Source organism: Passer domesticus, chromosome 9, assembly GCF_036417665.1.
Source record: "Passer domesticus isolate bPasDom1 chromosome 9, bPasDom1.hap1, whole genome shotgun sequence".
NCBI classification, from domain to species: domain Eukaryota; kingdom Metazoa; phylum Chordata; class Aves; order Passeriformes; family Passeridae; genus Passer; species Passer domesticus.
Window position 1 is genome coordinate 26,030,158 of NC_087482.1, and position 9,605 is coordinate 26,039,762.

General features: G+C 58.1%; 1 long non-coding RNA gene across 1 annotated transcript; it reads right to left on the reverse strand.

Annotated features, from left to right (window-relative positions):
* Positions 1-7,359: 7,359 nt before the first annotated feature.
* Positions 7,360-8,326, reverse strand: LOC135307482 (uncharacterized). The gene is made up of 3 exons (XR_010368206.1): positions 8,250-8,326; positions 7,907-7,996; positions 7,360-7,470 (listed from the first exon to the last, which is right to left on the reverse strand). It is a non-coding gene; the product is annotated as an uncharacterized LOC135307482 (long non-coding RNA).
* Positions 8,327-9,605: the final 1,279 nt, after the last annotated feature.

Below are 9,605 nucleotides of genomic sequence, written 5' to 3' on the forward strand. Positions count from 1 at the left end.
CTAATGTAAGCACGGCCAGAAAGCTTCTCCAATCCAGCTGAGCGGCTGTGGCAGAGCTGTTGTGTTTTACAGAAGCCCCACGGCAGCGCAGCAGCTGCAGGAGAGGGCTCAGGACAGGCTTGGGGGGAGCGGGGCGGCAGGAAGCTGAGAGAAGCCTCTGCTCTGGAACTGAGGCAGCTCTTGGCCGAAGCAAACAAAGATGGTGACCTGAAGAGATTCCGACTGTGCTCAAAACTTGCCTCTGAAGACTAAGTGGCGAGCTTGTCAGAAATCCCAGGAAATATGAGGGAAAAGGTTCTTGGTTAGTTGTGAGAAGATACAAATCTGCCCTGGACAATGAGCCTCTGCAGTAGACTATGTTTCTTCAGTGAACTTAGTTCTTCCAGAAATAAAGATTACCAATTAAATGCAATTATATATTTTTTTATTCTAGAAGTGTGAAAATGTTCTGCTTTTCCAACTTCTAAAACTACGTTGAGAAATATAGGACTGTTGTGGGAAAGGGGAAGAATTATTAGGGGAATATCCTACGACAAATGTTCCTCAATCTTGCAAAATTAAAAATAAATATAGTAGATCCTTGTCTCAGGAGACCCATGCCCGGCTGCTGCCTGCACAAACCTGGCTGTGCCCAGAAAATCAGCACATGCAGGGCTGGTGCCACCACCCAGAGAGCAGAGGTGAGAAATGTTGCTCAAGCCGTTCCTTGGCAGGCGAGTCCCACCTTCAGTCCTGGCCGGACACGAATGCCAGCACATTCAGGGCCAGAGGCTCCTGTTCTGGGTGGTGGCAGCATGTCCCTAGAAATAAGCTGGTAATGCAGCCATGGCAGGGACTTTGGACACTGGCTTAGAGAAGGCTGATGTCAGGTGCAGGTAAGGGTCTCCCTGAGGGAACTCTTTGGCCGGTCTTGTGAAGCTGCAGAGGCGCTCCTGTGGAGAGAGGAGGTGGCTGAGGCCCCAGCTGCCAGTGGCACACAGGGAGCCTGGTGCACAGCAGGGCCCAGAGCTGGCAAGGCTCCCCAGCACGGCTGGAGCTGCTGGCACAGCTGGGCCCAGCTGGACAGCTGCCCCTCAAGGCCCCGGCCAGCAGGGCACGGCTCTGGGCAGGGTCCCTGGCCAGGAGCAGGCCCCAGAGCGCCTCTGCCTTTCAAGGGCAATCTCGGCCCTGCTCTTTCTCCTCCCCACCTCCCTCTGCCTCTGCCCCGTGCCCCTGGGGCTGCTCTTGGCCAGGCAGCCTCAGTGGGAGCCAGCTGTGGCTGCAGCCCCAGCGGGGCCCCCAGGACAAGGCCCAGCAATTGAGAGGCCAATGGAAGCACTGGGCAGCAGCAGAACCCTCAGCAGAGTTATTTGGAGAACCATGGACTGGCAACAACTGCACCCCAGGCTCTCTGGGAATGTTTCCTCTCTGCATTAGATTTTCATAAGAAGCTGTTCCTGGGAAAGGTGAAGAAAACACTCACCATTTTCTTGTCCAGTAACTCCAAATTCGACCACAGCATAAAATAATGATAATCTCCAAAAAAAGCAGGCCTGCCATTAACCTTGGCCAGCAGCCTGCTCCCTTACAGAAGCCTCTTTCGAGGCCTTTCTGGGCATCAGGAACACGTGTTGTGGTGCCGGCTGCATCTGTGGGAGCAATGGGAAGCATGAGCCCGTGCTGTGCTGCACCGCTGAGCTGGCAGCACGGTGGATACGGGCAGGACGTTCTCTGTTTCCCCCAGAGCTGGGGCCTGCAGGCACCTTGCCGGCCCTGGGCACAGGCTCTGCCAGCCAACAAAGCCCAGCAGGCCGGGAGGAGAGCCCGGGGGCAGCGCAGCTGCTTGGGCAGTGGCTGCTGCCAGGAACACGGGCCAAAGCCATCCCTGAGCAGCCACTGCCAGCCCTGGCCCTCCCTGCCCCGTGACAGCTCCCCCAGCCCCAGGGGACAGGCTCAGGCCCTGTCAGGAGCCAGCGCAGCCCCTGCCCAGTCGGGAGCCAGGGCTGGCTCTGGCCCTGGGCTGGCGGCAGGGCTCCCGCTCGGGGCTGCTCCTGTGCCTTGGGCCTCTGGGCACTCAGGGCCAGCTCCGCAGCAGCTGCAGCGCCAGGGACGTTGCTGCACCAGTCCCGTTTCCTCTGGGCTCTGAACGAGCTCCAGAGGCCTGGAAGCTGAGGCGCCTCCAGCTTTGGCTGCTGCTGGGCCGGGCAAGGGCAGGCCCTGGGGGAAGAGCTGCTGCCACACAGCCCCGGCCAGGGCTGAGCCCGGCACAGCAATTACCTGCTGTGCCTGTGCCCGTGTCTGGCATCGCCTTCCTCCCTGCAGCTGGGGCTGCCAGTGAGCCACTGCTTCCATGGGGAAACGCCTCCTTCTGCCCTGCCTTTTGGTCCATCACTTGAAAAAGAAAAAATGACAGTTGGATCAATTGGAACAATTCCCCATTTCTTTGCTGGCACCTTCAGGGCAGCATGATTATCAAAAATGGTGAAGAGATTCACAAAATATCAGGGCTTTTGTGGGTGGCCCAGGGCCCTCCCTTCCCCAGACAGCTGCCAGCGCTGAGCAGAAATCATGAGGGGATCGTGCAGGGCGAGGGCACACACGTGCATGGTTCTGTGCTGGCACCTACAGCGCTGCCTCCCTGGCCCAGATTTGGGCTCTTGAGCTGGCAGCTCTCCCAGGGGGAAAGGCCTTGACCTACCCTCAGCATCTCCCAGAGGCTCATTCCTGAACGTGGGTTGGGAAGCCAGATCACTTTCACCAACCGGGTTAGCTGCAAAGAAAGGCAGGACAGAACAGCTCCTGTGAGCCTGCTGAAGATTCTCCTTCAGGCCCAAGTGGCAGTGAGTGCACCTGGGTGACTGGTGACCTCCAAGGCACTGCCTCAGCTCTGCCTTCCGCTCAGGAGCAGGGGCAGGGGGACCTCGTGCCTGCAGTGGCCCCACACTGGGATGGAAGGAGCCCCTTGCAGGGCAGTCGGGGCAGAAAGGACTCCCTGGAGCTGCCAGCAGCTCTAAAGCCAGCCCCGGGCAGGGCCAGGGCTTGGCAGTGGCAGCAGGAGCAGCTCAGGCTCCCTGGGGCTGGCAAAGGAGCTGCGAAAGGCTCAGCCCCGGGACACAGCCCTGGGCCCGGCCCCTTCCCTCTCTGCCCTTCTCCCTGGCTGCACAGAGCACATGGAAGGACACACTGGAATTGCCCACAGGAGGAAGATGGACAGCTAAATGTTCCCACTGACAGCAATACTGTGGGACCCTTCAGAGCACAAGAATGGAGCACAGCAAGATTTCCTGAACTGATCAACCTTCAGAGGAACTTAAGGGAAATGCCACTTGACTGAGCTCTTGCCACATTGACACTGATTATTCTGTCAGGAAATGTACATTGAGAACTTGCCTCCAACATCTGGCAAGGTCTTCAAACCACCATTCACCAGTGTTTCCAAGTAATCTAAACCATGATCCCAATCTAAAAGGGAGCAGCGATCAGAACCATTTCCATGGCTGCTGGGATCCATTTCTGCCTCAAGGTACTGGGCACTGTAATGGGGTTGGATAAGGCTGTGGCAGCCTGTGGCTCCTGGTCTCTCTCCACACTCTTTCCATGCCCTTGGGAACATCCCTGGAGGGGCTGCTGGAGCAGCCCAGGGCCCTGGGCCTTCCTCATTCCCACACAGGAACCCCTCACTAAATGCTTGGGGAAAATTGCAGCAGGCAATGCCACAGCTATCCCTCCCAACTTCTGTTCCTCCCTCCTGCTTGCCCACCTGCCCATGGAACAGCTCCCACAGCCCAAGGGCACATATCCAGGCTCTCTCAGGACACACTGGAGCCTTGATCTCTCTCTCTGTCCTTTCCCCACCATGGCCACACCATGCACTCACTTCCAGTTTTCAGGAAGTGTCTCCCACGGAGGGACCCCAGCAGGACTGCTCAGTACCCGAGTGCCCTGAGCCTGCTCGGGATAATTCCCCTGGGCTGTGCCAGTCTTGTCCGGGCTGTGCCCGCACTGCCAGGCAGCACAGATGGCAGGCAGCTCAAACCTCAGCAGGGCTCAGGCCCAGAGGCACAGCAATTACCTCCTGGGCCTGTGCCTGGCATCTCCTCCCTTCCTTCAGGAAATGCCACCTTCCACAGAGCCTCTCTGTCCATCCCTTGAGAAAGGAAGAGGCACAGCTAGATATGAGGGAATCATTACACACTGGGGAGGTGGCCTCCTCAGGAGGCAATCCATGTCCCAGTCATGGATAAGGAACAGGAAAATCCTGATCCCTCCAGTGCCTTGGGGCTGGCCATGGCCCTCCCTCCTCCAAGCAGCCACCACTCCGGATGGGCCTGGGGATTGGGAAATTGGAGAGGATTTCAGGCCAGTGGTGCAGTTTGGGCTGCCTGTCAGCTGATGCCAAATGCCTTCCTGCAGGGGCTGGGCAGAAGCTGCAGCCAGGCCAGGCTGGGAAACAGCCCTGCAGGGCGTGAAAGCAGCAGCGGGGCAGCGAGGCTGCCATGGATCCCTTCCCACTGTGCCGGGCACGGCGTGTCCAGATGTGCAGTCAAAGGCCCCGGCTGCTGAGTCCCAGGGGAAGCACGAGGGAAATGCTCTCACCATGCCCTTTGTGCAGTTCTGTCACGATGTGTTTCAGGGTGTTGTTTGGCTCATGGGGTTTCTTCTGTCCTTTGCCTTTGTTCTTCCCCCTTAGAGGACCTTAAGAGAAAGTAGTTCCGTTTCCCAGGAATGGATCCCACAAAAGCAGGGCTCAGCCTGTGGGGTCAGCAGGGACACACTACTCACCCCTGCCATGGGAGCCAGGCTTCTCTGCAGGAATCAGCAAAGGAACAGGAAAAGGCCTCCCTGCAGACCTATCTGTAAGACAAGACCCACAGAATCTTCTGTCACCTGGTTCCTGCCAGGTTGTCAACAATTCTTCCTTGGTGGCACACTGAGAACATACCTGCAGGAGACTCCAAGGGCTTCAAAACTTTATGCAGCCAAGCTAATGGAGAAGCCTTCCAAGCAACCTCATCTAGAACGGAGCACAGATGAGAACATTTTTCAGGGTGTGCTGGGATCCCCTTCTGCCTCAGGGAACTGAGCACTGCAAGGGGGTCGGGTAAGGCCGTGGGAACCGGATGTGAATGGACATGGCTAAAGCTGCACAGGGGCCTTAGGAACTCTTGGCTGGCTCCTGCTCCCTCTTTCCATGCCCTTTGCATCATCCCTGGAGGGGCTGCTGGAGCAGCCCAGGGCCCTGGGGCTCTCTCTCACTCCCACAGCTGAAACTCTTGCTAAAGCACTGGGGAAAACTGCAGCAGGCAATACCACAACTACCGCTCTATCCCTCCATCCCTCCTCCATTTTCTCCCTCCCTTTCTACCTGCTTCTGTCTCTCCATCACTCTTTTCCCCTGGGACAAATCCCATAGCCCAAGGGCACATATCCAGGCCCTCTCAGGACACACTGGAGCCTTACTCTCCCCCTCTGTCCTTTCCCCACCGTGGGCACCCCATGCAGTCACTTCCAGGTTTCAGGAAGTGTCTCAGATGCAGGGACCCCAGCAGGACTGCTCAGTACCCGAGTGCCCTGAGCCTGCTCGGGATAATTCCCCTGGGCTGTGCCTGTCTTGTCTGAGCTGTGCCCGCACTGCCAGACAGCAGAGATGTCTAAAAGATGAGCTAAAGCCTCAGCAGGGCTCAGGCCCAGAGGCACAGCAATTACCTCCTGGGCCTGTGCCTGGCATCGCCTCTCTTCCTGTAGCAGAGGCTGGCACAGAACCACTGCTTCCTTCGGGAAACGTTGCCTTCTGCCCAGCCTCTCCATCCACATCTGGAGAAAGGAAGAGGGACAGCTGGATCAGGTGGGGCTGTTCCCCATTGGGGAGGTGGCATCTTTAGGAGGGAATGCTTGTCAAAGACATCACTAAGAATCAGGAAAATTCCGATAAACATTTTGGGCAGGCCAAGGCCCTCACTTCTCCAAACAGGTGCCCTTTCTGTTCTACCCGGTGCGTGGAAAATTGCAGGGGATCTCAGGCCCGTGGTGAAGTTTGGGCCGCCTGTCAGCTGAGGCCAAATGCCTTCCTGCTGAGGCTGGGCACAAGCTGCAGCCAGGCCAGGCTGGGAAACAGCCCTGCAGGGTGTGAAAGCAGCAGCAGCAGCAGCGGGGCAGCGAGGCTGCCATGGATCCCTTCCTGCTGTGCCAGGCACGGCGTGTCCAGATGTGCAGCCAATGCCCCCGGCTGCTGAGTCCCAGGGGAAGCATAAGGGAAATGCACCCACCTTGTCCTGCCTGCAGCAATTCTTTCAGCATTTGCCTCATGTTTTTGGATGGCTCATGGGCTTTCTGGTGTCCTTTGCCTTTGTGCTTTCCCCTCGGAGGACCTTAGAGCAATAGAGTTTCGTTTCCCAGGAACGGATCCCACAAAAGCAGGGCTCAGCCTGTGGGGTCAGCAGGGACACACCACTCACCCCTGCGATGGGAGCCAGGCTTCTGTGTAGAAATCACCAAAGGAGCTGGAGAAATCCTCCCTGCAGGCACACCTGTAACACAACAGCCACAGAAGCTTCTGTCACCTGATTCCTGCCAGGTTGTCAGCAATTATTCCTTGGTGGCACACTGAGAACATACCTGAGAGGGGCTCAGATAGGACCAACACTTTATGCAGCCAAGCTAATGGAGAAGTCTTTCCAGACACCTCATCTAGAAGGGAGCAGAGATAAGAACCATTTCCATGGTGCGCTGGAGTCCCCTTCTGCCTCAGGGAACTGGGCACTGCAAGGGGGTCAGGTAAGTTTGTGGGAGTCGGATGTGAATGGATAAAGCCAAAGATGCACAGCAGCCTGGGGAGCTCTGGGCTGGCTCCTGGTCACACTCCAGACTCTTTTCAGGCCCTGGGAAACATCCCTGGAAAGGTGGGGGAACACCCCAGGGCCTTGCAAGACTCTCTCATTTCCACTGCAGAAACCCTCCCTAAAGGCCTGAGAAAAACTACAGGTGGCCATGCCACAGGTGTCACTCATTTCACCACTCCCTGCCCCGTGACAGCTCCCCCAGCCCCAGGGGACAGGCTCAGGCCCTGTCAGGAGCCAGCGCAGCCCCTGCCCAGTCGGGAGCCAGGGCTGGCTCTGGCCCTGGGCTGGCGGCAGGGCTCCCGCTCGGGGCTGCTCCTGTGCCTTGGGCCTCTGGGCACTCAGGGCCAGCTCCGCAGCAGCTGCAGCGCCAGGGACGTTGCTGCACCAGTCCCGTTTCCCCGGGGCTCTGAACGAGCTCCAGAGGCCTGGAAGCCCAGGCGCCTCCAGCTTTGGCTGCTGCCGGGCCGGGCAAGGGCAGGCCCTGGGGGAAGAGCTGCTGCCACACAGCCCCGGCCAGGGCTGAGCCTGGCACAGCAATTACCTGCTGTGCCTGTGCCCGTGTCTGGCATTGCCTTCCTTCCTGCAGGGCCTTCCAATGAGCCGCCACTTAGCCCGGGAAATGCCACCTTCAGTACAGCTTTTTGGTCCATCGCTTGTTAAAGGAAATGGACAGCTGGATCAGATAGAGCTGTTCCCTACTGGGGAGGTGGCATCTTCAACAGGGAATGCTTTTCAAAGGGTTAGGCTCCGGGAGATGGCCAGACTCTTCATGCTGAACCAGGGCCCTCCTTTCTCCAAACAGGTTCCCTTCCTGATCTCCCAAGAGACCAAGAAATTGCAGGGAATCTCAGGCCCATGGTGCAGTTTGGGCTGCCTGTCAGCTGATGCCAAATGCCTTCCTGCAGAGGCTGGGCACAAGCTGCAGCCAGGCCAGGCTGGGAAGCAGCCCTGCAGGGCGTGAAAGCAGCAGCGGGGCAGCGAGGCTGCCAAGGATCCCTTCCCACTGTGCCGGGCACGGCGTGTCCAGATGTGCAGCCAAAGGCCCCGGCTGCTGAGTCCCAGGGGAAGGCAGAAGGAAATGCACCCACCTTGTCCTGCCTGCTGCATTTCCTTCAGTACTGGCATCTTGACTATGGATGGCTCATGGGGTTTCTTGTGACCTGTAGCTGGGTAATTCCCTGTCAGAGAAATTTAGAGCAACATAGTTCCATTTCCCAGTCGATTTCACAAAACCAGGGCTCTAGCCACAGAAGCTTCTGCCATCTCCGCTGATCTGCACGGGCACCACTGAACCGCAGGAGCGGTGAGGGGATCGCGCAGGGCGAGGGCAAACACGTGCATGATTCTGTGCTGGCACCTGCAGCGATGCCCCCCTGGCCCAGCTTTGGGCTCTGAGCTGGCAGCTCTCCCAGGGGAAAGGCCTTGACCTACCCTCAGCATCTCCCAGGGGCTCAGACCTGGACGTGGCTTGGGAAGCTGCACCACCTTCACCAGCAGGTTCAGCTGCAAAGAAAGGCAGGACAGAAGAGCTGCTGTGGCACTGCAGGAGATCCTCAGGCTGCCCACAAGGCTCAGCCCCGGGGCACAGCCCTGGGCCCGGCCCCTTCCCTCTCTGCTCTTCTCTGTGGCTGCACAGAGCACATGGAAGGACACACTGGCATTGCACACGGGAGGAAGATGGACAGCTAAATGCTCCTTCCTCCCACTGACAGTGATCCTGTGGGATCCCTCAGGGCTCCAGAAGGGCAAGGTTTGCTGAATACATCAACCTTCAGAGGAACTTATGGGAAATGTTACAAGTAATCTCTTGCTGGATTGACACTATTATTCTGTCAGGAAAGGTACATTGAGGACTTGCCTCCAGCATCTGGCCTGGTTTTCAAATCATCATTCACCAGCATTTCCAAATAATCCACGTCACGATCCACATCTGGAATGGAACACAGACCAGAACCATATCCAATGTGTGCTGGGATCCCCTTCTGCCTTAGGGAACTGGGCACTGGAGGGCGGTTGGGTAAGGCCGTGGGGGACAGATGTGAATAGACAAGGCCAAAACTGCACAGCGGCTGGCTCTGGTCACTCTCCAGCCTCTTTGCAGGCCCTTTGCAACATCCCTAGAGGGGTGGCTGGAGCAGCCCAGGGCCCGTGGGTGCTGTCTCCCTCCCACAGAGGAAACCCTCCCCAAAGCACTGGGCAAAACCATCCCCAGCGCTTCCCAGGGAGCAGGGAGCGCTGTGCTGGGAAAGGGCAGCCAGGCTGCCGGCTCACCTGCTCGCCGCGCTTGCAGCGGAGCAGCCTGGGCAGCCCTGGCAGGCAGGGCCACGGCCAGGAGCAGCAGGAGTAGGAGGTGCAGAGCAAGGGCCATGGTGCCTTGCCCTCTGCCAGTCCCGCAGCTCTTGCTGCCACCGCTGTCCCGACACCGCTGTCCCAATGTCAGCACCGCTGCTGCCACCGCTGCTGCTGCTGCAACAGTTGTGCTCAGGGACTGACTGCTGGCTCCTTGTGCTGCTGTGCAACCACGGGGCTCTGGCACCTCTGGCACCTCTGTGACCTCAGGGCCTGCTGTGAGCTCAGCCTGCTGTGACCCCAGAGCCCTGCTGTGACCTCATGGCCTCAGCTGTACCCCCAGAGTGTGCCCCCATCTCTATGAATGGACTGCCCTGATTGTAAATGTTTTGCTTCATCAAAGGGCCATTCCTCAGTGAAACCTTATTTTTCACCTGCTGACATTGGTGGCCAGGCTGTGTCCCTGGAGATGCTCAGAATTCATACAGAATTCACAGA